The sequence below is a fragment of the Triturus cristatus genome, chromosome 9 (genome assembly GCF_964204655.1).
Source record: "Triturus cristatus chromosome 9, aTriCri1.1, whole genome shotgun sequence".
NCBI lineage: Eukaryota > Metazoa > Chordata > Amphibia > Caudata > Salamandridae > Triturus > Triturus cristatus.
The window spans coordinates 755669900-755694760 of record NC_140592.1 but is presented as its reverse complement, the minus strand read 5'-3'; the positions used below and the strand labels follow the sequence as shown (position 1 = coordinate 755694760).

At 46.0% G+C, this 24861-nt stretch overlaps 1 long non-coding RNA gene across 1 annotated transcript in view; it reads right to left on the bottom strand.

Moving 5' to 3' along the window:
- Positions 1 to 24861, bottom strand: part of LOC146798773 (uncharacterized) — a 174014-nt gene that overhangs the window by 102448 nt on the left and 46705 nt on the right. Inside the window, exons 2-3 of the long non-coding RNA XR_014969203.1 lie at positions 7731 to 7761; positions 4421 to 4520 (exon numbers count right to left, since the gene is read on the bottom strand). This is a non-coding gene — a long non-coding RNA (uncharacterized LOC146798773). The remainder of the gene's footprint in view (positions 1 to 4420; positions 4521 to 7730; positions 7762 to 24861) is intronic.

The following is a 24861-nucleotide window of genomic DNA, read 5'->3' as shown; positions in this document are numbered from 1 at the left end:
AAATACTGCCTGGGGAAATAATAGTACCACATGTTGCAGTTTTCCCTTCATATGATATGACCCCCTGAATCCAAGTTTCCGTAGCTGGAATCAGGGATATCCTACAAAATCTTCACAGCCCCATTGTTTCCAAACTCGTTCCCCTTACACATAACTCCACATTTTACCTAGTGGAATTTGTGTTGGGGGAAAACACCAGGAGTGTAAAAATTTCCCATTAGTCAAAATCTGATATCAGGGGTAAAACGCTGTTTACACTCAATATTGTATTTGCCCCGAGGTTAGATGTACAAAAGGCTCACACATACAATCAAATTTTAATGCCAAAAGATTGTTCCTCCTGTTTGCCTCTTGAGCCTTTTTCTCATCACATACAATATACATTCAATGTTATTTTCAACCCAACTTTCTTGAAGTATTTCAAAGTTTAGCAGTTAAAGCCAGGGGAAATATTGAAAGACACTGGTGGTACAACAAAGATGGAGAAAACAAACCCAGACACAGCATATGTGAGATGAAGCAACAGCTTAAAAAGAGTGACTAGCTTAATGATATAGGCTTTATTATGAGTTTGGTAGACAAGGTACTCTCTCGTAAACATGATAGAGTATCCTGACTTTCAAACCTATGATCCATTGGCTCTATTTTGAGTCGTGCGAACCGCCAGGTGTATGGCAGTGGGGGCCCTGCTGGTTCTGCCACTGCAAAGCATACACCACCCCCTGATGATGTAGGGTCCATCAGTGTAAGAACATCAGACCGCCAGCCCTTAATGAGTGGATGTTCTGATGTTTTTTTCTGTTTGGGACTGCCAGGGAGGTCCTAAACAAAAAATACTAATAATGCCCAACCTCTGCAAGAAATCAGACAGGGTCATTGTTATTGTGTTTTAAAAAAAACAAACATCTGCTTTGGGAGTTTGTTTTTGATGAACAAAAAGTTTAGCAAATAGCCAACTGAACCATGGCGAGCGCTCAGCAAACTTTCCATGCCTTCGCAGGAGCCACTGTGGCAGGGGCTCTTGTGAAGGCACAGAGATCACAACAGCCCAGTGGTGATCTCAAACTATGGTGGGCAGTAGTCCAATAGGGTGACAGTTGTAATCTCTTCCGCCGCCATACTTTAAATTAGGCCCTTAGTATCACTTTAACCATTGGCTCGACATTTCTGACTGGGGGCACAGTACCTAAAGTACACCAGATGCACAATAAGTGTATGCCCCCTACTTTCTGCACTCTGGGGCACTTTGGTACTACAGAAGGGGGCCACAGATCCTTGTGCGGTCCTTTCCATAATACTGAACGTACTGGGGCACATATAGTGCCCGCGCTATTTTAAGGAGGCATTACCTAATTTGCATGAGGGTGGGTTTGCATGCAACTGAGGAAAGCACTTTGACTGCGGCGTGCCATATTATGGACCTGGGCACAGTGTCATAGACACCATCAGGAGACGTCAATGATTGTGTGCCACAAAGACATGGTGCACAATCACTTTGCCCCTGAGGTCGAACTCTGCATGGGGGTTAGAGAGTCCCATTTAACCCCTAGACATGCCCATGAATGCAGGTGCAGTCACTCACTGTCTCCCTTTGTGAAGCAGGGTGAGTTGCCTCCTGCACTGTGAAATTCTGCCTTTCACTATTGTGCTACTACCAGGGAAGGTGTGAGTTCACCGGTGTTCTGGGGGCAGTACAATACCTGTAATAGGATGCACTGTCTCTGTTCTGACTTGGAACACCTCCTTAAAGGTGTGCTGCAAAGCAAACGGTCTATGTTCATATGTTTCATAATGCGGCCCCTATTCGGCACATTCTACATGGCCACAAATTCTTAGATAACTCTTGCCACCTGAGGAAAATGCCTGACAGTACTACGGATGCATGGCAGCACTATTATGTGTTTTTGTGTCCCCTTACCATTCTTTGTAAAACTACACCTATCCCAGCATACTCCTCTGTTCGGACTGGCGTGTAGAAAGATGGCAAAAAGAGATACTGACGCCATAACTGGTCTAGAAAGGGCAACGTAGAGTTGTTGTACTGTAATTTGCTTTACCCGTTACTAGATCTTGAGAGCAGCAAAACACAACAGAAATCCACTTTATAACTATTTTTATACCACAGAGCAAAATATTTTGTTGTATAGTAAAAACAATTTTAATAGCGTAGCTCAAATAATACTTTTTTGGGGGACAGAGCAGGGAAGTTAAAGAGCAAATGAGAGAGACTGAGTTCAGAGTATAAGAAAGAAAAGGATATAACATCCTGTCAGCTAATAGTGAGTGATAGACATTCAGTGGCTTACAGAGAGGAAGAAACTTTACATTTTGAGAATGCATTAGATTATAAATAGACTGAAGTTTTCAAGTTTTTAACATGCTAGAAGTGAAAGGAAAGGTAATGTTAACTGGATTAAACATATTGGGATACCTTAGATAGTTTTGTGTTCAACATTTCTTGCTCTTGTGTGAAGAAGCACAAGCAAGCTATGAAGTAAGAGGTGGACTCTTGAGAAAGCAAGAATGTTGTGAATGTAGAGTAGCCAAGAACTCTAGTCTGTAGGAATCAAACTGAGGGTTGAAAGGGGCATGGAACATGTCAATACACACCACAATACAGCCTGGAGTGCATACCTTTTGTCTGAGAGCCACCATCTTTTGTTCATGGTCCCTCAGCTCCGGTATTGTCTTTATTAAAATTAGGAGAAATGAATGTTTTGTATTGCATATGTGGTTAGATACAATAACTGATGCCAGAAATTGGTCACCACGTGTTAATTGGCCTAGTTGCAGGTTAGCACTGCACTTACACAGCATCAGAGCACCTAACTCCCCCAGAACTCACTGTTGTGCTCTGTGTACTAAACCAGCCCAACACAAACGCTTATTTGCATATCTCAAGTCTCATTAACATTCAAGAGGTAACATTTCTTCTGTGCTCCTTTCATATGGCTGGGAATGTGGGTTGAAGGCCTACCAGGGACAGCCTACTCTCTTCCATATAATTACTTTTGCCGGGTGCTGGCATTGCAACCACTATCTCTTTCGGGGGCAGTGGTGACAACGTTAAATGAAATGGTGCATTCTGAAAGGGTCCCTGGGGAAGCCTGGTGGGGCCATGTACCTGCAGCCTGTCCCTCCTGAGGCCAGCATCATCCCTCACAAGCTCACAAGGTGGATGCAGTCAGCCATGTGCAACTTCCAGCTTGCTAAAGGTTACCCAATGCCCTTGCTGAAAAATGTCCACCCACTTGCAGACAACTTGCAAGCATCTGCATCACTGACATTTCAATTGAAATTTTTTTTTTGAATTGCTGTGTCAATTATTACTTTGCATTTTGGGGTTTTACATTTGCACAGCCTTCCTCTTACTGCTATGCAGGTTTGACCAATAAAGACTCCTTGCACTGTGTACTGTCCGTAGAATTCAAGGGAACTGACACAATAGTGCACAGGGCTTTGCATGTTGTGGATTTCTACCGACACACTGTTAAGAGACAGATTGAGTAGTCGCTTTCGGCTATGGTTTTACTGATCCACATATGTGCTCAGTACTGCAGCTTAGACCACCTGACAGCTTATGTCATTTTAGCCATAAATATAAGAGTTGTTGGAAGGAAGTTTACAGCTGGCCGAAGACCACTGCCAAGCACCAGTCTGCAGTTTTGCTTCTGGAGATGACTGTCCTGCGAATGTTCAAAACAGAGGGATGACTCACTTCTGGTGTATGGGGATAATGAGCAAGTCTGAAATAGGAGAGACTAATTTCTTAAAGGAAAATTTAGTGACTTTGTGCCACACCAAATCCTGCCTCCAAAATTAACTCGGTGTTACATCAAAAGCCACATCTTTGAAGATGTATTGAGTAACTTTGTGATATCTTTTAAAATGGCCATTGAGTAACACCATGCTGCCCTAAATCCTGATTCTTACAAGGATATGGTGAGTAAAATGTGTACTATAATAAACACATTTTTACAAAGAGGCAATGGTAAACTCTACCATTTATGCAGACGGGTTAGGAGAAGCAGTGTTATAAAAAAGACTTTGGAAGAAGACTGCAAAAACACTATAAAGCTATGACCTGATTTTGTCCCTGGTGACTGTGGGACACCCTGTGCTTCTGGTCAAAGTATGGCTCTACAATGACGTGTGTTGATATAATGTGGTTGGAAACATAGCGCATTGTGGTGGTGTTATACATTGGTCTTCAACCTAGAGATGTGTGGAATGTGCGTAACTTGCTTTTGCGTAAATTTCACAAAATTCTAAGTACATTACACACAATTTTGTGTAAAATGTGTTATGAATATCTGACAGCGTTATATTTTAGGGTGAAATGCAATCTCACGTCCACTTTGGATACAAGGGTGCTTATTGTGCTAAAAAAAGAGCAGAGAACACAAACAAGATATGCTACCTCCTTTTTGTTGTGTGTCACTCCCTCCAAAGGTTTCACTTCTGTACTGTTGCTCGCCACCGCCTTCAGCTCCAATGACATAAAGGAAGGGCAACACTCTCTGGGAAAACACAAAAATAATATTACTGTTCACAAGAGAAGATACAAGATCACCCACCTGTCGGAGGATCGCCCTTCTTTAACCGGGGTCCTAATTTCTGTATTTAAATTTCATATCAGAGCTACAATTATGCACTTTATTAAATAAACATTTTAGCGTCACCATCTGCCCAAATAACTCACCAGTGATACTGATTTTCCAGTGTCCTGTGCCTCTTTAGTTCTCTGAGAAAAAGTCACCATGTAGTATAGCTTTCCTACAGTTGACGTTACAAAAAATGTAAATATTAGTAGTAAAGCTACATGAAGGGAAAGAGTCCCTTGTAATACTCTGTGATTTGCCAGACTTAGAGCAGGCGCTACCTTTTGTTATCTGGTCTGCATCTGTGTGTTGTCTACATCAGACTTCTATTGTGCCCTGTAAATGATGCAGTCTTTTCTTGCCTGGCATAGTGTACAAATAGGAGTCATGCCCAGCCTGTCACCCTCCTCTATGCCCACTAAGGCACACACCTCTCTGGACTGTCCAAAGCTACATCAAGCATAGCACTTTCCTGTTAGCATCACTCCTTTTCTTATGCAACTTGACACATCCATCTCTGTAATGCCAAACAAGCATTCTTTAACTTGATACCAGTCTCTCTCAACTCTCTGTCATTTATTTGCCACTGTTCTACTATACTAACCCAAATCTCGCAATGCACACAGTTTTGTTTCTGGTCCTATGATCTTTGTTTTTCCTTGGATCTTGAGGGGCTTATTTACAAGTCCCTTTCGCCACCGGTGCGTCACATTTTGTGACGCACCGCTGGCGCAACCTCCTGCCCCATAGTTACAAGGATACCTAAAGCCACCCTGCGTGGCTTGTCCTGTCCTTGTAAATATGTCCCCTTCTCACGCAACACTTCACGTGAAAGGGACGTGACATGGGTGTAGCTGTGGGTGTTCCCATGCTACACCCTTGTATTCTGCAGCATTTCCAGATTTACGAGAATTTGTAATTCTGGAAATGTGGCAGAGTGCTACGCCACGAGGAGAAAGGTCTACATTTCTCCTCGATTTTTCCTCTTTCTAGGGTTTTTGCATTTGGCAGCACACATAGGAAGAGGAAATCACCTCTTTTTATTGTTTTTGTTATTGTTTTTCTGCAGGAAGGTACCCCTTCCTGCACAGAAACAATCTCCCTGCAGCACAGGCACCCTTGCACCATGGGGAAGACTGCCTGCATGGCGCATTGTGGGCCAGTGCAGGGGAATCCACCGGCATGCATCATATTGTTGTAAATATGACGTATCCCTGTGTTTTGAAAGTGCCACACCATGGCGCAGCCAAAGGGTTTGCAGTGCCGTGCTGCGGCACTTTCTTGTGAATAAGGCCCAGAGAACTTTGGCACTGGCTTCTTGGTACTGACTAACAGCTTGTCTTACAGCATGGTATTGTACTCTGCCCTGCACCAGGCCTTGGTAGCTTGCATTGCCCATTGTGTACTGGTCAATGTCTTGTCTAGCATGTCACTGCCTTGTGTGTAGTTTTAGGTACTGCGGTATGTGTACTCTTAAGCATTTCCAGTAATCTGGCTTCCTTAGCTCTGCTCTACATTTGGGAATGGCTTTAGTGCTCTGCTCATAATACACATGCCTGCCAGTGCCATTTCTGTGTATTGTCCAGGTTGTACTGTCATATGTGTATCTATACTGGCTTTGCCCAAGTGACTGTGCCCACCGTGTACTACCACTGTCATCTCACACCAGGTATTTCTCTTTGTCTTTTACTCCTGCTCACCTCTGACCTTTGTTGTTTTGGGGCTGCCTGAGTTTCCAAGCAGAAAGGAAATGTCCACTACAAACTGCAAGTATAACCTGGCAGCAGACTTCTACGTGAATGTTGGCAGCCAACAATCCCATCCACCTTTTACCACTATCTCTACCCCTCAGTGGACCACTTCACCTAGTAGAATGCTTAGTTATTTATGAATTGATTGTTTTAATACCCTTCTGTTGCCAACAGTCACATCTCTGCTTTCCATACTCAACCAATCAATCAGAGTTTACGCGAGTTACATAGCCCATATTCCTCTCTGAAGCAGGGTGGATGCCCAAATCTATTTTCTTGTAGGTGAGGTGTCATTTTGCTGTACACCCTTGCAAGAAAACCTGCTTGTAGCTGCAATAGTTTCTCCTGCTGAGGTTTTCATTGGTATGAACCTAGCTTTGCCTTTAGTGAAAACCATCCTCCTTCACAAGCTCTTAGCTGATAATACTCCCTTTCCTTTCCTCAGAGTCCTCTTACTTCTACTACCCTGGTAGACGGCCATTTTAAGTCTGACTAAACCCTTGCCTCCAAATCAGCCTTACTTTATCACTCATGTTTTGCTTTTTACGCTGCTCAACACTTCCCCTGAAGGTTTCCCACTTCTTCATTAGCCTACTCCATTTTCCCTTTCATATTTATCCACAGGCTTCTAGAAGTTTCCATTAAGATTTGGCAGTTTCCCAAAGTACCCTGCGTTGTTGACCTTACCACACGCAGTTTTCACATGATTTTTCTTCTAATAGCATGTTGTCTCCCACCCCATCAACCTGATGATTGCTATTTTTTGAATTTATTTTATTTTATTTCTGACCCCACATGAACGAGCTATAAATATTTGAACAGTCAAGAATTTTCAAGTAAAGTGCAGAAAGGTTATTTTCCCCTTTTCTAACCAGTACAATACGACAATTCATTTCATTTACCCATGATTAAATACAGAATCTTAACTTCGACATTATTTAAAAGTTGGATTAGGAAATCATATAATTTATACTGCCCAAACAATAAATTATCGAAAGCAAGCAGCATACCATTTTAAATCCACTTGGGAACAACCCATATACCTTAATTAATTCATTGGGCCATTATCATTCGTTTCTTCCCTGGAGATGTTAGATTCCATTTTTTTTATTTTTTTTAAAACCTGATGATTGCTTCGCTACTTTGTCTGTCACTTCCAGGCATGGTCTCTATTTAGACCTTTCTTGAGCCCGACATTTGATTCTGGCGTTTATATTTTCATCTTTATCTTACCTGGTTATCACTTTCAAATTCCCATTGAAGGATTACTCTATGTTATGTCATTTACCCACTGTGCTTATCCCATGACTCCCCTATCATTTGATTTTTCTGCAGCTTGCCCTTCCCATGAATAGGTGTGTCTTGTTCTGTCACTTACCCCATGGCCATATCCATGAGAACGAAAAAACCTTGAAAAGAGGAAGACAACAGATATAAGATTACCATTTGTTTTAATAGACAGAATGTTTATTTTTATAAATCTAGATTTTTCATGCCTTTGCCTTGACATTGTCTCCGTAGTTGACTTCACACAATATGAATATGAATTCAGACAGAGATTTTAGCCAAACTGCAAACCTTAACGAAATCAGTGCAACAACTTCTTTGCACAACCGTATCCTAATTGTCAAAGCAATACTTGTTGCCTTCACTCCTTCTGTTTCGCAACAGATTCACTTCCAAAGCTGCTTTGGGTTTTGACCAACCTTAGCCATCAAGCAACACATTACTAACCAGTGCTTAATTTGTAAAATATGAAGTCCAGGTGCTCAAATGTTTGTTGGAGGCCACACCCACTTTCCCCGGCCCCGCCCACTCCCCCACTAGCTCCACCCACTTCCTCTATTGGCTCCACCCACATCCTCAACTGGCCCTGCTTAAAGTCAGATATAATACACCGAGGGTCCAGGTGATCAAGCTCACTCTATTGTCAAAGCAGAACTCTTTAACAGTGCAGGTGCACCGGCGTGGGGACAAGTTCAGTTTACACCAATCATAACATGCAGAAGGGGGGGGTCTGATGAAACTGGGACTGGCTCACACTCAATTTATAGTCAATGTAAATCTGTGGAGAGGGTGCAACAGTCTGAGCATTTCATTATCACTGCCTGCCCCTATTTTTCCATTGCATCTGCTGTTGGGTTTGGGTGGGTGTTTAATCCTGCGTTCGCTTCATCCCCGTTTTCGAGATGTTTGTTGCAGGACAGTACACTGACTAACCCCCACAGGAGAGAAGACCAGTCCATGTGCGCATTGGCCTATATAGAATATCTACTCAAGCGAGTTAAGCACAATATAGGTACACCTTTCTCAGACCTCATCACCGACTCATTTTGCTTATGTTTAATGGTACTAGTCCATAAAAACTCTTCATAAGAGCACTAGCTGAGCTGGTCCGGCCCAGCCCTGGGTAAAACCCACAATCAAATCTCAGGGGCAGAAAGACTGTTTGCCCCATTCTGGGGTGGAGGCTCAGCCGATACCTGGGCGGGACACCCCAAACCCTACTCTTTTTTTATTATTTGGTGTCTGGCAGGGTTTCGTACCCTCTGTCCCCCAGACTGGGAGTCTGTCCTATCTTTTTATGTGTAGAGTTCTCCTTCCCAACTGTGGATTCTCCTCAGTCGTAAGCATAGTATTAACTCCTAGTTTGTGAATGCCAAAAAAAAGCAAACTTACACAGAAGTGTACGTTTACCGCTGTGAATCAGGCCTCCTGAGCCTAATCTCTACCCCACCCGCATCAATCATACGATACGTAAAATATTCAGCAAGGCATTTTGTAGATAAAGACTGAACAATCGGTCTCTTCCTTTTCTATAGCTACCATGAGGTGCCTTCTCCATACAGCTTCTACATGTCTCTTTCCTTATTCATCCTTCTACAGGTCAGAAAACCCAACAGGTAGCGGTGAAAGTGTGCTGCATGCTAATGACTTAAAAACGATCCTTTTGCATTTCTACAGGTGTTTACCTTAAACAGGAGGTAATCAACTGCTAACATCTCAGTCCACACACTAAAACTGTAGTAGCTAGGTAACAGACGTACACAGACGTACATCAGGCAGTTGATCAAGAAATAAACAGAAAGACTGACAAATAGATCGAGATATAAAGACAAAAATAAAATAGATTGATTAACAGATATATAAGAGTATGTATGTGTCATGTTTTAAAATAGCACTCTATTTGCATTCATTGACAGTCAGTCGTCATTAGAATTCACTGATGTTTTTTACTTAGACTAGATTGTTTCAGGGATAAATAAACCCCTTTAAGAGCAGTGAAACCTATTTACCCACTGTGTTTCAGAGAACATAAAAACTGACAATCGGAGTCACCAGTATCACATATCAGACTAACTATACAATACTGTATCCCTCCTGGAGGTAATCATCCTGAAACAAGTTATTAGAAGAAGCCTGTGAACTTTCCATGAAGGCTGAGTTATTTGGTATATTGCCAAAGTTTCTGATTGAAGTGTTTTAGTACATTCCAGTTTTTCAGTCTGTTTTAAAAGGGTATTTCAATTAATATTTGCCCCCATCTCTATATGTCGCCCTACCCCGATCCTTATCGCATTGCTTTCCTTTCCTTTCCAGCTTTCGCTCCTTTCCCTTTCGCCCTCCCTCCCCTCCCACTTACTAATCACATCTGTGTATGTTATTCTCTTCTCTCCTTTCTCATCTCTATCTACTTCACTCTAACACATTCCCTCCGGCCTTCACTATCACTGCCTTCCATGTCAACAAAAGATACCCTGTCCTTACCTTGACCTTGCTTTTGTCCCTGGTAAACTCGACTTCAATCTCTTCCTACTATTACCATTAGAACTATCCTTCTCCCTTGTATGTGTCCGTCCTTTGACTCTCAATCATTACCCCCTCACACACTACTTTATGATTGGGATGAGGAGAGCCGTATGAGGGTGTATGCTACGTGGTGGGATGTTATCAAGCGGCAAAAGTACCGAAAATGAAACTAACAATAAAATGAAAGAAAATTAATAATGCATAAATGAATATACATGACCTGAAAATTGCAGGCTGAACATTTTGCGCCTGCTAATCACCACTAGCCTGCAGTTATTTAGCAAACCTGCAAATTGCATCCAATTTCGAGTTGCACCTCCCTGAAATTATAATTATGTGCAATTTACACATGGGAATGCACAAACCTCACTTTACACCTGTGATTTGTGGCACGTTTATCATTCACAAACTGCGGAGCTAACCTATTGCATTTGGCTCAAATTGTACTTTGTTTTTAATCCTGTTTTAGGCAAGATTACCTCCCAATCTGTCACCAATGCAGGGTGTATTTGAGCACAAAAACTGATTTGCAATGTGTGGGAGAAACTTTTCTTTTTAAAATGACATAAGACACAGTGGTGTTTAACAAATACTGTCAGAAGGAGTCCACGAGTTTAACGCTCTCTGCTGACATCTGCGAATGTTCAGGTCATGAGTATGGATTTTACAAGTACTTCTATGAAGGTAATTTGGTGATGGAAGAAAACCTTCTTGAGAGTACACATTCTACGCAACGAAATTCTGCCCTATATTAAGCTTATTTTCAAAGAACGTGAGCTACGGAAACCCAGCACATTTCACATGTTAGTGGCATCCTTGATTTTAAACTGCACCAACAAACCCTAGGTGTCTCGTTATTTTCTGGTGAGCCCTTGGCTATCAAGTATTTTTGTTTCGTGATCTACTTGGAGTCGATCTCCAATTTTCCCACTCAACAGTCACCATCCACTGCCTTTCTCCGTCAAATTTGACATTTGCCCCTCTTCCTATTTTTAGCTCCATCTTTTCACCCTCGAGCCCCTTTACCACCTTTACACTGCATACCCACCTCCTCCTTGGATTTCTTTCCCTGTGAGATAACTGCTCTCCTCCTCTAGCTTTTGTTTTATGCAAACAATAATTATGTTACCCACAACGTGTTCCATGCTCTGTAGTCGGCAGCACAGTAAATACTGTACGTAGGGAAAAATGTATTTCCAATACCCTTAAATGATATAATCCTACAACTAAATGGAGCACTGCTATGGCGAAAACACAGACAGCAAAGATACAAAGATAGAGGAGTGAAAAGCAAAAATCGGACTGGAAGGCTGTGTTAAGAAAGTGGGTGTAACGCGACAGCGAGCGGGTAAACAATGGGACTTTTTACAAATTATGTGAATACAAGTGGGAAAAAAAAACCTGTGAGAAATATGTGGTGTAAAACCAGACATTCTGACATGTGGTGGGCAGAGTTTTTACAACTGTATCAGGGGTTAAGGCCAGGGCAAGGCCCTGCCCTTCCAGCCTCCTGACCTGAACCGAGTCCGAGGCCCGAGCAATCGGCGACGGGCGGGGCACCATGTGAGCCTTAGCACTAGTCAGGTCAGGAGGCTGGAAGAGCAGAGCCATGCCCTTAACAGTTGTACACTAAACCAGTAAGTAAAATCCAAACCAACCAAGTCACCACGCTCGATAAAAAGCAGCGTTAGATGGTTTGTATTTTACTTACTGATTTACTTTACAACTGTATCAGGGATTAAGAGGCCACAGCCCTGCCCTTCCAGCCTCCTGACCTGACTAGTGCTCATTGCTGCTCACTCAGGCTGCACAGGGTGCCTGTGCCCCGCCATGCACCGGTTGCATGAATGCTCGGGCGGCGGCCTCAGAGTTCATCATAACCATACCAAGTCACCGAAAAAAAGCAGCATTGGATGGATAGTTTCGATTTTACTTACTGTCTGCTTTACTTTACTGGTGGCACCGCACTGCCAATATTAAGAGGGCTGCAGCCTGCTGCTTCTTCAAGTAACAGTGCCCGCCTCCGCCTCGATGTCTGAACTGGTTTAGCGGGGCGTGGTCGGAATTTAATTTGGGGAAAAAGGTTACGCAGGCTGCCGCAGCCCCTCCCCCTACAGCCCAATCAGTGGCCTGCCCACTGCAAACACGGAACCGAGGGAAAATATACATGGATATTATGGAGGGTTTATCGCCTGTTGACTGTAGTCTTAGGATGAGCATATTAGCAACACTTTTCTTCACCAGGGGGACTCGGGAGACCATACTAGCTTGAACAACACAGCAGTAAGTCAGTCAAGTATTTTACAATGAAATATGACGGCACGTGCAGCGAGTAAAGTTGTGCCTTTGATGTGAGTTCAAGTTGGCAGTGTAGACCCGGCCCTGTCAAATAAGTGCCGGTGCTAAGCACCGGCAAGCACCGGCACAAATTAAGCACTGTTACTAACCAGGCTGGAAGTGCATTCAGTCAAGTTTCCCCCTGAAGTATTCGAGCAATTGTCTAGAAGCCCATTACAAATGATCTTGTATGCTGCTTTCTGCCGAAGAGGGTGGAACCAAGCCAAAGATCATGTTGGAGGATTGAGAGTTCAGCTCTTGCACCACCTACCCATCTCTCTAATGATATTTGACATGACATTTTAAATTGGGATGCCATTTTAGCACATGTAAGTTCAGCAGAGCATTTGGGGCCATGGAAATCTATTGATGAGTGTTGCAAAATAGATTTCGCCCATTTAGTATGCCCGGATTTTTTGCTTTTTTTTATCACCCGGTTTTGTAATTTTTACTGTGGGGGAGTCTCACTACTTGTGTCTCACCCACGGTAATCACATGGTAAGCATACTGCATTTGTTTATCGCCAGTGTCCACCTTTTAACATAAAGAAGTTGTGACGCAGCTAGGGTAAGGGGCACTTAGCTGGTTACACGTGAACATGTGTGCTCACGCTTGTGCACAGATGTGCATGCTGTGTGTGTGGACTACTGTTGTGTGCAGCAGGTAACTGTGCACAGCTAGCCTGGCGCAGAGGGTACTCTGCAGGGATAGATATTGACCTAGGGCAGGCCTTATAATATTATTGGGCCCTAATAGGTAAAGTCTGTATGGTTTACTATTTTGTCTGCAGTGACACCTTATTATGGACATAGGGGGAAGTCTGCCTAAGAGTGCAGTTTCACCTCCCTTAGGTCTACAAAGTCCTGTGAGGTATAAAACTGGGCTAGAAATTGTGCACCTAGTTCATATACGCAGGTCCCAAGATCATAAATGGCCACTTTATGGGTCATTCCATATTTACATATTTCCCTGGCTCAACTCAGGATCAGAGCCCAGGCCTTTTGTCCTCTTGCTGGGACAAGTTAATTACCCTGCTTCCCAGCAGAGGGGACAAAGGCCTCACCACACAAAAGGGGTAAACAACAGTGCTTCCCCCAGCTCCTGAGGAGGAAGGAGTGAGGAAGAAAATCTGCATCTGTTAATTAGCTGTCAAACTGTACCAGGGCTGGAACATCTAAGGCTAGCTGAACAAATGAGGAAACCCAGACAACTGGAGTCAACACAGGAGGAGGCTTCTCTTTGATGTTTTGGTGGGAAAGGCCCTGGCAGTGATGTCAGCAAGGGGTGGTGCTGAGGCTCCTAGGGGACATAAGGCCAGTGACTTCTAGACCGCGTCATCTTGAACTGTCCCATCATGCTGTGCAGGAGGGTTGGAACAGGGTAGAAAGGTGATGCGGCATGCTAGGATTAGCCAGTAATGCCTGGTTTCTAGAAGCTTCCACCTCCCTTTACAGTTCTTGCACAAGGGATAGAAAGTGCTTTTTGCTGTTGGACTCTGGACACTGGTAATGCAATGGCGGCAGCAGCCACAGACAACTGGAAGGACAAACCCCCTGTTGCCCTTGGAGACAAAGGGCCTGAATTAGATCTCAGCGGATTGGTTACCCCATCACAACGGTGACGGAGAAACCGTCCACCAAAAAATAAATCCCATAGTATGATAATGGGATTTATATTTCGGAATGCGGGATATCCGCGACGGTTGTGACAGAGTAACCCATCCGCCAAGATCTAAATCAGGCCCTAAGCATTCTGCCCAAAGTTGGCCCCTGGACCAGTAGGTCTTGTCAATGGCCAGTGAGGCTGGCCCCTTATCGCCTCTGAGGACCAGATGGGGGAAGATCTGGACTTCGACAGCCCAGGAGGAGGAGAGGAGCACCAGACACAAATGAAGCGTGGAAAATTGGCACAGGAAGCCAGTAAAAGCAGCTTTCTGCAAAATGTACCACCTTGGGGTGAGGAGGTCTGCAGAAACTGCTCCTGGTGCTGAGAGAAAGATGAGCCCAAGATCGTCTGAATCGGCCCAACAGGGCCGGAGATGTTCATTTTTAAAGATCTTGACCTTTGACCCCACTGCGAGGAACGCAGCGAGTGGTACTTTGCTGCTAGTTCTAACCTTACCCTAGGGGTGGGCCAGAACCCGGGGGTCAGCGCACTGTTAATTACAATGAGGGAGGGGCATGCCTCCCTAGAGTCCTCCTAGGTCCAGTGTCCCATTCTCCCACCAGTGTATTAATCAGTAGGGCCCAGGACCCAAGCTCCAGGCCCGAAGAACAGTATTGCCTCCAGGACCCAGAAGAAATATATCTGCTCCCCACCATGGAAAACAAGGGAGAATGCTTCCGCATGGCAGGAGCGGGAGGAAGGCTGTTTCCGACTCCCATCCACTATGGAGCTGTATGTGGGGAGCAAACTGAGGGGGTGTGGGCCTGGGCACACCCGCCTAAAAATTTTTAAAAAAGGAAAAGACACACAGATGATGGACAGAATGCAGAGCAAATCAAACATTCACCCACAGTCAAGATATCTGGTTTAAATCCATCATTCCTTTGCTCACCATGCCACCCCAGTTTGGACCCAGCCATATGCAAATCAGTCTTGACCCTGTTCCTCATGGAAATAGTCCAGCCCGAACTGCCAAGCCAGGTCCTCCCTGGACCGGAAACAAGCATCCTGGGACCGGTTTTGGGGTATCACCCCTCATCAGCTAATCTAGCTTGAATCCAGTGACACAGTAAGCCCAGGATCAAGACACTTAGGGCGAGAAAGCAAAAGACACACAGATGATGGACAGAATGCAGAGCAAATCAAACATTCACCCACAGTCAAGATATCTGGGTTAAATCCATCATTCCTTTGCTCACTATGCCACCCCAGTTTGGACCCAGCCATATGCAAATCAGTCTTAACCCTGTTCCTCATGCGAACAGTCCAGCCCGAACTGCCAAGCCAGGTCCTCCACATAGCAGAAACAATCATCCTGGGACCGGTTTCAGGGTATCACCCCTCATCAGCCAGGCTAGGTTGAATCCAGTAACACAGTGAGACCGCGACCCACGTCTGGGCATACCCGGCACACTTAGGGCGAGAAATTAAAAGACAACTAAAACAATGGATTTACACCCAGATCTTTGTACTGAGGTGAATTTATGACATTGTTCTGCATTCTGTCCATCAATTGTTCTTTTAGGATTTGTCACCTCGAGTAGGACAGTTATGTCCAGATGTGGGTCTCGTGCTCTCCATGCCACTGGAGTCAAGCTAGCCTGGCTTGTGAGGAATGATACCCTGAAACCAGTCTTGAAGTCACTGGCCATATTCCCCTTAGGATGCTTGTTTCCAGTCCAGGAAGGACCATTGCTTGGCAGTTCGGGCTGGACTGTTCCCATGGGGAACAGAGTCAAGACTGATTTGTATAAGGCTGGTTCTAAACTGGAATGGCATGCGGAGCAAAAAAACAATGGATTTAGGTCCAAATCTTAGTACTGGGGTGAATGTATGACATTGTTCTGCATTGTGCCCATCAATTGCTCTTTTTGGATAAAATAAAAAAACACACAAAAAGAAAAAGCGCTGACTGGGCAATCAGTTATTGAATGTTAATATTGCATGCCAGCGAAGGGTGATTATTAGCCCACACTAGCCCATACTACTTCCTGAATAGGCCTTGGACTGCTCTGCTTTGCTACCCTGATAGAGACAAGCACAACAATGGGGTGCTTGGTCCCCAGTAAGGGGAAATTGTGGACCTATTGCTTGCACAGGCCTCACATCCTGCACAACTAATAACCCAGTTTCCTACAATGAGGCTCCAGGTAGCACCAAATCTCACCAGACGGCTCTGAACAACGGCGGCTACAGAAGAAGCAACAAGCCACTATCCATACCTATGGGTAGCTGAACCCTGCCCACAACCTACAACACAGTGGCGGTGTTTGCCCAGATGAGACCCTCAAAAATCGATCCTCTACTAAGCACCCCTTCTGGGAACCTGAAAGGTAAGCTGGTAGAGGGAGGAGTACGTACTACTAAGCACTCTGCAACCGGCAGGCATAGCCATCAACACAGGTATATAAACCCAATTAGCTAAACACACTGCCATGCGACACATGAAGTACAGGGGGATGGGCTGCTAATGATGGGTGTCGGGAGTCCACCCTTCCAATTTTTTAGAGTTATGTGGATGGTAATAGCAGAGAGCAACTAACATCCATAGTTCATTTAGAATAATGCCTGGGCTGCCTGCATGTTCCAGTCTCTAACATTAACATTTCAGGTAGGCATGCAGTTATCAGGAGACACATGGGCTAGTGCGCATATGCCCGTATTATTTTTATATATTTTTTATATTTGATTTTGATGCATTAACTTAAGCAGTCTAAGGGCTGACAGGGAACCAGCCCTCGCCTGCAATACCCAGGGGTCTGAGGAACCAACCACTGATGATGCAAAGTAGTGTCATAATTTACTGCAGCCACAGGCATGTAGGGCATCAGCCCTGTACTTCCTGCCTGCCTCACCACCAAACTCTTTCCTAAATCATCATGGAATATGGTCGTGTCAGCAAGCATCAGTGTGTGGTGAGTTGGGAAACTGAGGGGTTACGGGAGGCTGCAGGTGTGTGAGGGTATGCCAGTCCGTGGGCATGTGGCCTGATGTCAACCAGTCATGAAACTCATAACAGATGACTCAGGTCGCATGCAGTAGGCTGTAAACATTTGCACTGCGCATGCTTCTGCTCTGCTTCCAACATCTGTTTACAGCATTTCAGCCAGAGAGCCCTGTGGTTGGACTGCTGTGCAGTACCTTCGTCTGTTACACCAAACCCCACCAACCAGGGAAGGACTGCCTTGGACTGACTGGGACTACTGCCACTGCGCTAAGGTAGGACAGACTTCCCTAGACAGGCCAGGATCCTCACCCTCACCCTGGCACGCCCTTCAATTACACATAAATGGGTGAAGTAAGCCCTCCTGCTGGCCACTGGCAGTCTGTGTTTTGAGCTCCTTGACCAGACTGCAGTGGAGTAGCTAGGCCTTTTACCACCCGTGGCGGTCCCAGGGTTTGCGGCCCCACGGCGGACGTAAGGGGGGTGGTGCACCTGATTCCTGCGCTTGCTTGTTGCTCCACGATGGCCTCTAGTAAGAGCGGGGGGGAGGCTGCTGTTCCCAAAACTCATGCCACCCAGGGCGGACCGCCGCCCATTGCTACACCTATGCCAGACTGGCCTAGCAATAAAAGAGCTCAGGATGCGCGATTTGCACAATCCTTTCTGTACCATTCCCCTCCTGAATCCATATATTTCAATGTTTTAAACTCTCACATCTGGATTCCATTTTGCAAACAGCGGTAGCCCACATCCTAAGCTGATGTATTTCAGATCACAACATCAGTCAGCGTATTTGGAAGCACCTTGAAATACACGAGCTCAGGATGTGCGACATAATAAAAAGGAATTCTATGCATACAGTGTCCGCCCTGAGCTCATATATTTTACAGCACTCTCATAAGTGCTAACAAAGTAATTTGCACATATGAGAGCGCCTTGGAATTTGGGAGCACAGAATGTGCGCTGCACAAAGGGGTATATTCACAAGAACGTGTGATAACTACCACAAGAGTAGCGTAACGCAACTTTCAATACCGCAGCCCATCGCGGGAAAATAACCCCGTGACAACGTGGGATTCACAACAAAGCGGTACCAACCGATAGTCACCAGATAACGCGCCAAATGTCCGCGTCAAAATCAATGCCACGCCGCATAAATGCGATACGCGAATTCAAAAAGACATACGATGAGGCCAACCGCGGTACAAAAAGTAGTGAAAACTAGCTACAGGCCTGCAAATCCCACACGTCTGGTGGAACTATGCCCCATAAAAACCACAGAAAAAATACACCAAAAACAATCCAAAGTGCGTAGTAACATGGATGCACCCTGACACAGAGCAGGAGCCAACCCAAACCCCACAACCCCCACAGACTACGAGCAAGGAACAACGAAGTCGGGGAAGGCCAAGAAGAAGTGGGAGTGGAAGACGGGGTGCAGACCGCAGGAAAACTAGACCAGCGCCTCGGAGGTGACAGAACACTACCAGCAACTGACCCACTAGCAGCCCACCTGGCTTGTAGTCGGAGTGCCCAGAAGGCCAATAGGTGCCGGCATGACGTGTGTATCTAAACCAGGCACAAACCCGCTGCCAACAGAAAGGCAGCAACGGCGACAGGAGGTGGCAGTCTAGTGCCACCGGAGGAGCTGAAGGAAACCCAGGCCACAGTCATCAGTGTGGAGACGGTGCAAGGAGTAGGGAGTACGGACACAGCTCGAGAGGAGCTGACACAACATCAACAGGGACTGGGGGGACAGGGGAGTGGGCACAATCAATGGCACACATGCACAACGAGGTGTACCACACTGCACACCCACAATCACACAGGTCCATGGCCCTGATCCCCTTGGCACACCAGCACACACACATAGCACACCCACATTGACGACAACGAGGAACAACGCGCATAGCCAACACTGCAGAACAGAGGACACAACTGGCTCCGCACATGCACAGAAACATGCCTACTACATCTGACGGAGCAGGAAACTGTGAAATGGAAATGTACTCATACAAACTCACATTGTCATGTAGACCAAATGTACACTGTCCTGCAGAAGATTCCTGCACCCCCCAAACAGTCACAATGTACATTGCCATACAGTCTGCATGCAAACCTGCACAATGCGCCAACATATATGTCAACACAAAGTCAATACGCACCTGCCTTTCATATTGCAGACGGGCACACAGCACATTCAGCAGAGCACAGAATACAACACATCAGTGATGCCGGAGAGGACCACCACACCGTCGACACAGAAGTCCTACAACAGCACATGGATATCCCAAGCCACCACCCACCGGGACCCGGACAGCCAAGCTACTCAGAGGAGAACACCCAGCCTGCAACAGACCATACAGCAGGAAGCACCCGCAATTACAGCTGCTCACAACACTTTTCCCACCCACACATTGCACCCCAATGCCATGTTCCTGCACGCCAAAAGGAGGTGGCTCAACAGGTGTGGGTGGGGGTGGAGCCCATGGAATACGAACCAGGACACATACGTAGGTGTCTATCACCCTTCAGGGGCCACCAACACCCCACTAAGGAGACCCACACTGCCATAGAGACACATGCAGATGTACATTCACAGTACAGAACCACGGGCAGGGGCGCTCAAATAGCAGACACACACCCATATTGGCTCTGCGTATGACGGCCCTGGACACTCCCATTACGAATTGAGTGGGTGACGACGAAGCTACTTGTCCAAGCTACAACCCGCTGCCTGCGGTGACACGTCTGCATCCGATCTACACAGCACAATGTAATTTCGCACAAAGGAAGGTGCACTCAATAAAATAAGTCCAAATGAGCAAGTATATTCCAAAAGTTCTTCTTTTATTCTTAAGATCATTTAAGAGACAGCAAACAGCCAACGCATTTCGTTCCTTTTGACACAGGAACTTCTTCAGGGCTAAGTGTCAATCAAGATTGCAGGATAATGAGACCCAAAGGCGTACACGGCTCGAAAGACTCCCAATAAAGTGTAACATGTATATATTGCCGTTTATAAATGGAACGAGACCCCAATTTCTGAATCTTTAAAAAGCAATATGTATAAATCCTTCAGTGAGGCATAGATGAAGCAGATTGCATACATTTTGAATTAAAACGTAAGATACAATACATAAAGACTCTTCAATGTTAAAGGTATAAATGAAACCTCAAAAGAACAAAAATATCAAGAATAGGAGTATGGTCCCTTGAAAAACCGGCAACACACTTTGGGGGTGTAATGATCAAAGTGATCCGGACGTGACAAGCGGCATGGTGACCACAATGTAATGTCGCAGGGCCCAGGGCCCTCATGCATTCAACAAGACCACAAGGACACACACAGATATTATGTTGAACTGGCTATGGGTACGTGAAACCCGGCCCCCTTATTGGCAGGGCCACATGTACAGTGACGCCTGTGCTGGATGTGTGTGGGATGAGTGTAAGCCAGCCCGCATTGAATGGTTGGTGCTGGCAACAACTTGAGCATTGGACACCAGTGCAACGGAAATAGCAAACACATGCATAACAGAGTCAACTGCACAGCAACATGGAGGAAGTCAGAGTAAGGACAGAGGTCACCCAAAATTCAGTCAGGAGGTTCCGTGAGTTGCAGTGCACTGAGGTTGGGGCACTAGAGATGAGTGCGCTCATGTGAAGGAAATGCTAGGATTGTGTCCCTTCGTGTTAGTCCTGATGCAGATGCAGTGGGGTGTGTTATGTAGGAGAGTAGGGTCTGCTTTCTATGTTCACCCCCACTTTTTGCTTTTGCTTTACTGGTTTTCGACTTAGATGTGGCTGTGGGCCTGCTAACCAGACCCACAGCCCTGCTGTTCTCTCTCTAAAGTGATACTATGTACTTTAGGTGCATAACCCATTGGAATAGGATCACCTTATTGGCCCCTGTACAGTGTACCCTAGGTACCCAGGGCATAGGTGTACCCTAGGCCTACCAGGGGCTGCAGCATGAATTATGCCACCCCTGGCCTGGCCTTCCATTATGACACAACCGGCTGATCACTCAGCTGGGGCAAGGTCGTGTAATCACCCCTTGCTTAGGTGTAGTATTCCTATACCTAACTTACATATAGACACATGTGTACCTATCAGCCACTCCTATGGCAGGCCTTAACAATCCTGGAGGCAGAGTGCTTGGTAACATGTGAGATGGTGCTCTAGCATGAGCTGAGCCTGTCTGCAGCTTTCGGAACCATGTCCTTATAGCTGTTCTATGATATAGCCTACCATATACTCTTAAAGTGCCTTATAATCTTAAACGGTTATGGTAACTATGGTTTGGCTTTATCAAAACATGTCGTGTAAGGTGTCTAACACTTTGGAATAATACCCCCATCCCATTTCTGGGGATGAGGATATTATCCCTCCCTTCTAGAGGGAGAAGACATGTTGTAACCTACTTACCCGGTTAAAGTTAACCAGAGCCCCAGCATCACAAAATGGATGCTGCTGCCACAGACACGAGTCTGACCTCCTGCTGCTGGGAGTGATCCCGGCAAGGGAGGCTTGGACAATAGGTTTCCTGCCTTGGGAGGTGCGAGCACCACCCCAGACAGGCCTTAGTGTATTCGGGCAGGGAGGGATGAATAGAATGAGACATGCCTGGGGCACACAAGGTGTCCCGTGCATAGTCCAGTTCAAACCGGTGCTGGGGCACTCCAGCCCCAGTCCTGGCGCGAAACTGGACAAAGGGAAGGGGGTGTAACCACCCCCCTCCCAGGTCCCACCCATAAGGCGTGACCTAGCAGGTAACCCAGCCCCCCAGATTTGGATAAGAGTGGTAGCTGGGCCCCAGGAGATTAGATTATCCTGAACCTGCAACTTGAACAGAAACTCTGGACCTTCGACATTCGACGAAAGAAGAAGACTGAAGAATCTCCCTTGTGGCCAAGGAGTGGCTACCCTGTGCAAACAGGCACCATCAAGAGACTACCCTTTGCTTTGCTGAAGTTCTTCGAAGGACCGACTGCAGAGCCCGACCAGAGCCTTGACTTCCAGACTTCTCCGACCCTGATCCACATCCACAGCCGTGCTGAGATCCGTGGAGGCAACGAGAGACGTGGGACCGGCTACCTGGGAAAAGTGGCTAGTATCTTCAAGCGCAGCTTCTGAGGCACCCTTGAAGTTGTGCACCGGGGATTGAGAAGCCCCAACCCCAAGCACCATCTGCACCGAAGATCAGCCCCCCACACTCCACGAGTCCTGCGTGGGGCCCTTCTGCATTTTCCTGCTTGCCGCGTCTGTCCGGTTGCTTGCCCGCTGGCTAGTGGCCTTTGAGACGACGCACCCTGAAATCTTCAGCGCTGGTTTGGCTCCTCCAGACTGGCTCCCGCTTCTCTGCAAAGAAGAAGCACCCCAGACCTTCCTGGTCTGCACCAGAAGCAAGTCCTCCGTTCTTCGTGGGTTCCGCTTGCCAAGGCTTGGTGAGTCCTAGTCCAACTTCGACGCCGCCGACAGCAAGAGTCTTCGTGGGACAGCTCGCCTCCTGGTCCTGGTCATCCTCGACGTTCCCTGGTCCTCGTGGCTGCAGTGACAAGCTTCACCTTCACCTGCAATCTTCACGACATCGCCTGGTTCCTTCCTGTTTCCACGTGGTCACTGGCTAGTGACCTTGACTCTGTCCCTTCTGCTTGCAGGTCTCCTCTCTTCTTGATCCCAGCCTTGGGATCCACCGGACACTCCTCACTGACTGCCTGTCAGCCACTTTCCTTCAGGCATCCATAGAAGTCCACGACGAAACCCGACGCAAGTTCACACCTATGCACCCGCAGCCTGTGGGCTAGGTAACTTGGGTACTTCGGTGCTCACAAGGGTATTGACTATCCTAGGGTCTAGTTTCCGAGTCTCGACTTTCTAGCTATACCAGAAGTGTCCTAAAACTGTTTATTTCTAACTGCTAGTGATTCTATCGACTTTTACGCATTACGCGTGAGTGTTTCCACTCTGCACCTGAATCCCGTGGGCCTCCCACTTCCTAACTGTTGCTAGTGTAGTGTAGCCCCAGCGATTCCCTAGGCCTAGGCCTATCGTAATTCCGTGACAGTGGTCCTTATACCACTTACTTAGTATATGGTTTGCGTGGCCCCTAGGGCCTAACTGTATTACTTACCTGTGTGACTTAATGTATGCTTAAATAAGACTGTGTTGTACTTACCTCTAATCTCATAAAGAGTGCTGAGGGTTTGACTAGAATAAATACACTTTATTTTATATATATATCTGTTGTGGTGTCCTTTCATTTGGTATTCAAGGGATTATATATGGTATCACAGCTGGCTTCACATGCCATTCAGAGTTTAGCCTAAGACTGCTCTTGTCCATGCTACCACTAGGATAGCTGGTCTATAAGGTTGACTTTACAACCAATCACCATAAGGGTATTTGGACTGATGTAAGGTGTACACTAGAACTAGTGACATCATATATCAGGCCAACTTCTCACATTGGTGAGCAGCGGTTGGGATCTGAGCTTGCTGTTGTAATACCATTGTAATCTTGAGATACTAAATTGAAAGATCACACAGATATTGTTTAGGTACATATAACATAGATTATAATACTTAAGTCCTACTGGACTTAGTGGTTGTAGGTTGAAGGGAGTAACACACCCTGACTACAACTACTAGAGAGGTTTAGTAGATACAACTAGTGTAGGTAGGTGCACACACCACACCCTCACTAGAATCATGTCCCTGAATGGAGATCACACTGATACTCCCTCAGGAGAGGAGAATCCTAGACAGATTCCCTCTAGACATGATGCATTCACTTTCCAGGAGATGAGACAACTGTGTACCTCCAGGAGATTAAAACAGGGTTCCAACCCTACCCTTAGACAGCTAGTGGAGCTTCTGGAGGCCTATGATGCTGAAAGAGCTGCCAAGTATGGTGCCATAGCTGTAGATAAGGGTCTACCCACCACAGAGGAGTCAGATGGGGCTTCAGATGAAGAGGTAGACAGCCAGGGCCAAGTAGGAAGACTTAGCCAGGCTAACCTAAGCTTACATGGGAGTTTGCATGGGATCCCCCCATACAGACCCCCAAGTGGGCTTACACAGAGAAGCAGGAGGGACAGATCCCCTTCAAGGGAATCCATCCACTCCCATATCTCTAGCATCTCTAGTGCTTCCTCTCACAGGGGAATGACTTCCCCTGAGAGAAAGGAGCATGAAGCCAGAATGAGGGAAGCTAATCTGAGGATTCAGGGGGAAGAACTTGCCCTTGCCAAAGAGAAGCTTGCTCTGGCTAGAGAGCAAAAGTTAAGTGGGTCAGAACCCACTGGTGGCAGCAATATCCCTAAGGATAGAGACAGGCACTATGATAATAGAAACCTGAGCAAGATTGTCCCTCCCTACAAGTGTGGGGATGACATCCACAAATGGATAACTGCTTTGGAGAGAGCTTGCAAAGTACAGCAGGTACCCCAAAGTCAGTGGGCAGCTATCTTGTGGCTCTCCTTCTCTGAGAAAGGTAGAGACAAGCTCCTCACAGTTAGTGATGAGGATGTAGATAATTACACTGTCCTGAAGAGTGCTCTAATTGATGGGTTTGGCCTAACCACTGAACAATACAGGTTGTTGGTCAGGGATACCCAGAAGACACAGACTCAGGACTGGACTGACTTTGTAGATTGTGCCACTAAGGCTCTGGAAGGCTGGCTAATGGGAAGTAAGGTTAAGGACTATACAGGATTGTATAATTTGATCATGAGAGAGCAAATCCTTAA